The following is a 5,000-nucleotide window of genomic DNA, read 5'->3' as shown; positions in this document are numbered from 1 at the left end:
GCGCGTATCACATACCGTTGCCATGGTATAAGTCAATGAGCAGTGGCGTGGGGCCATTGGATCGAATAGTGCCAGGCACCGCACCAATCTTTTAAAAATCATTAACAGCATAATTTAATTAAAAATAAAACTGAGAAATTTTAACTCCACTGTCTTTCGCCAACTCGCCATCAACCTACTGCCTTTTTAGTCTCCACTCTATTCAAGATTCCGAATCATACACTGTGCCGACCCGTGTGTTGGTGACATCACTGCGCGAATTAGTGACTGAATTAACACCGTGGTGCAAAGCAATCCAAGCTCCAGTTAATGCTCTATCCATTAGTATCTCTACAGCTGATTGAGCGAGAAACTGGGTCGAATTATACTATCTCCAAATAGCGGAAAACCCATCGACTTGTGCCAGGATCTGAGAGCTCCACCGTTGGACTGGGGGGATGCGCATAATTAGGGTAACTTCGGCCATCCAAAATATTACATTAACTGTCAAAAACACTGATCATTGTCAAGTTTATTTGTAAGCAGCAAAGTAAAACAACATAAAACTTAAAAATATGACATATCAAAATCGCCCCCCCCCCCCCCCCCCCCCCCCCCCCCACCTCTTTTTCACGATTATTGAATAAAGTAATTCTTTGCAACGAATCATTTTGGACGAATTTACCAACATTTTTCTTGCTTGTCGTGCCGAGTTGATGGTTACGTGTGTATGAGTGTTTATTTGTGTGTGTGTGTGTTTGTGTGTGTATGTGTGTGTGTTTGTGCGTGTGTATTTGTGTCAGTCAGAGAAAGAAAGCGAAGATTGTCTACAGTTATACTTTGGTGTGTTTTTAGATTTCTTAAGTACTTAAGTGGAGTGATTTTTTCTTTGTGATGCTTTAAGATCTGAATCTACCTTTTATTTGTGCAATCATTAATCGTATTCCACTGATTTCCATTATTTGAGATATACTTTGAAGTTTTGTTTTGTTAAACAATGAATTGCAATGAATCAAGTTGACTCTTTACTTCACCGACTGTTTGGGAGATTGACACTAGATGACATATTAGAAATAAAAAGACTAGTTCCTCACCAACCAACTGATTTTGAATTAACACAGGTTTGGAAATCTCGAAAACGCTCTTTTTCAGTGACATGGTATGACAGACATGAATGGCTCACAGTTAGTTTAGAAAAAAACAAACGTTTCTTTTGTTTTTATTGTCTACTTTTTACAGATACAACAAACACTGACAAATCATGGACATCTATAGGCTATAGATAGTTCGAAGATGACGTCAATCAGGTCTTTGTTATTGTTTTTTTTTGCCATCCGCGTTTATGAGAAATGCTCATTGAACTGTATTGACCCGACTATAAAATTTCATGGATACACACGGCTTTGTGTGTTGGTCCGTTATACTTCCTGATGGCAATGTTATGAGCTTCTTATCCAAGCGCATACTATCTATAGAGACCTTTAACCACTTCCATCGTATTTCTTGACCTCCTGAACGTTGTTTTAGCACCCTTAAAAGAGTGAAAAAATTCTTGCGAGATTCAATGAAACAGGAGCGGTTAAATTCGTTAATGATTCTGTCAATTCACAAAGCTGAAATAGATGCCATTCCAGATTTCAATAAATAAATTATAAAAAGATTTGCAGAGATGAAACATCGCCGTGCAGATTTTCTTTACAAGTACTAACAGTAAGTAATTTCTGTCATAGGCTTTTTTTTCTTTTTTGATTTACATTTATCACATATTGATTGCATTATCTACCAAATCCAATCCTTTAAATGGTGGACAAAGAATAATTACAAAGACCTTTTCACACGGGACTTGTATCTCAGTGTTGTGGCTTGTTGTTATCATGAATTATTTGTTTTTGTGAGTTTTGTCCACTCGTAGAAACCATCAACCCTTCCCCCACCCTTCCAAAAAAGAGAGTTTTTAACATGTGCTCTCTCCTCTTAATCGTGTTCACTGTTTTACAAATTTTTTTTCGTCTTCTAATCATGGCACCACCATATGCCGTCAATACGCCACGCCGCTGTCAATGAGTCTCATTTATGAGAGTGTTTGATTGTTTACGTTCGGCAATTTATAAATATAATTTTCAGGCAACTCATTATCGCACACAATGTCCTTTAACCGCACACAGTGTCCTTAAACCGCGTAAATGATTAATTTTTCATGTCTCTATTATCAGAGTACAATAAGAAATACTTATTTTTAAAAAAAAATAAACAAGCGAGAGAGAAATTAATTAGAAGACAGAATCACGAGTGAGATGATTTCGAAGAGAGTAAAAAAACATTTTTTTAAAAATGAAAGTTAAAGGGAGAGTTTTTTCAGCCTGGAATCATTTTAGAAGTTTATTATATACACTTAAATATATTATGTCTGTGTTGTCAGATGCGTGATGAATGGCTGTATTATTTTGTTGTAATTTTGCCGCATTCGAATAACACTTATAGGCTGTTCTTTGAGGGCAGTATTTTTCCATCAATGCTTATGGAGTCGAAATGTGACGAATAATGATGACAAGTACCCTGGGGTGTTTTACAATTACAGAAATAGGATTTTAACTTGTCTGATTGAGAAAGGCGAAGACATTTCATATGAAAAAAAATTCTAATTCCGCGTCTAATCTAATTTTCCAGAATAGGTGGTTGGAATACAGCCTCGTGAAATGCAACTCGATTTGAGCTGGGCTTCACTTTCACTAAGACTCTTCTTTGACATCCATTATAATTATTGATATTGATACATTGCAAAAAGCGTTGCTCGACTTTAGATTATGCTTCCAAAATTTTAATACAATCAATAAATATAAATTTACGGATTTTGTGAATAAAATAACCCGAGACATAGGAGACGACATTTTCAAGATGGATTATTTCCTCCAATCTGATTGACTTCATTCGACAAAAAAACTGTGGGGATTCACGATCTCTTGTTTCTGTCATTTCTAAAATATATAATCTAATATGCCATGCTTTATAATTCTTAATACATGCAGAGTAGTTGAAATGATTTGTTTTGGCTTTTAAAAATGAGTTTCAGGCCTTAATCAATCAGGTTAGAAGAAAGAAAAAAGACATTAATATGATTTAAATAATATAATGCAAAGCAGACCAACAGGAGAGAGAGAGAGAGAGAGAGAGAGAGAGAGAGAGAGAGAGAGAGAGAGAGAGCGAGAAAGGACGTTTGAAAAGTTTCTCAAGATGTCCAAACGTTTCATTGAGACATCGTACACCGAGATTGAAACTAAAAGAAACTGAACTAAAAAAATCCAAATAATTACACAAAAGAGAAAGTGTTTCTGATTAATCATATTATTTCAGTCAATTGGAATGTCAAGAGAATAGCTTTTGTTTCCACTGTACTTTCTAATCGTTTATTTTATTGTTCTTTGACGCAAACCCTTTGATTTCGGAGTCTTTCATTCACTCTCAATGACCGAGCCAATATACATATAATTTTTTTTTAGTTTTTGTAGAGGATGCCATAATAATAGCACGGATGGCTTGTAGAAAGTAGTAAATAATAAGGATAATGAATACAAGGTAACAAAAGACGTCTGATGGTTTTCTGGTTAAAATAGAACAGGAAGTTTTTATTGAAAAAGTGAATGTACATTAAACTGGTTTCTGTGGAAAGAAGAGTTCTATTAGTGAGGGTAAGTGAATCCGTAGTAAATACAAGTAGATGAGATAGTAAAACAATAATCATACTGTAAGATGAGGTTACATGCTTTAACAGTTTTTACTCACAAAAATGTGTACTTTCGACGATCTGCACTTATCTTATATTTTTTAATGCCAGTGTCGATGGCAAAAGGACACATTTTGCCTCTGTCATTCGTAACCGACGTATTTTCTTTCCGAAGCGAAGCGCACTCAATCTAAAAATAGCTGCTATCTCGTTGACGCTATGACGTCACCTAGTAACTAGACTCAGACTAAATCTCGAAGTCTTGCTTCGACAAATGAAGGTGCCGTGATTTTAGTCCCGGACCTGCTTAGTCAGCTCACATGAAATCCGATTTTTTCAAGTCATTGACTAAAGTCAGAGATAGCCAGAGACTAAGCGCTCGTCCGCGTTCATGAAAACGGCCCCAGGTACTTTCTCACAATCTATTGCTGAACGCCGCTGTTTTGGGGTCAAGATCACGTCATTCGCCATGATAAATTAGTAATTAGGGTGCGTCTTTAAATAACAAGGTATGTCATGAGAAATTATAACAATTATTTCTAAAGGGAAGTAATCGCGAGAAAAAATAGACATCACTAATTAATACAATAATGATGCTCTTCCTTGATCAAGACTGCCTCAAAAAAAAAAGGAGACAATACCCCTTACTAGATTACTCCCATAGTCCCAGGTTCATTTCCCTCTGATATCCCCCCTCCCCATTGTCCCGGGTTCACTCACGTCTGGTGTCCACGTCTCCGAATCCCTGGTTCATTTTCCACTGCTGTTCACTTCAAATAACTTTGGAAGGTTTCAGTAGGTTTCGGAAACATGAAGGTACCCTTCTGGGTTCACTCCGCACTGGTGACCAAATCCCATATTCTCGGCTTTGCTCTACCCTGGTATCTACCTCCCGTAGTCCCAGGTTCATTCCCCATTGATGCCCACCTCCTATAGTCTCAGGTTCATTCCCCTCCGGTGCCCACCTTCCATAGTCCGGCTTCTTTTTCCCTGTAGTTTCGTTCTCCAATAGTCCCAGGTTCATTTCCCTCTGGTATTCTCCTCTCCATAGTCACAGGTTCACTCCCCACTGGTGTCCATACGGGACCCAAAATAATATTGTCAGTTGAACGATGAATTTACTGAATCGACCTCGGGTAAAGGCGGGTAACTTCGCCATTTTTTCGCATGTCTCACTTCAGGCCTGCCGTGAGCAGCCAATATGCAATTGGACAATCTGGATACTGACAATTTGTTCTTCTGGCCAATTAACTGTATTTTTATGAAGTGTTTGCATAGATTGATATTGTATTTTAGTCAC

This window comes from Berghia stephanieae, chromosome 1 (assembly GCF_034508935.2).
Source record: "Berghia stephanieae isolate SIO BIC M18660-M18661 chromosome 1, UCSD_Bste_1.3, whole genome shotgun sequence".
Classification (NCBI taxonomy): Eukaryota; Metazoa; Mollusca; class Gastropoda; order Nudibranchia; family Aeolidiidae; genus Berghia; species Berghia stephanieae.
This window is presented reverse-complemented; position numbering follows the sequence as displayed.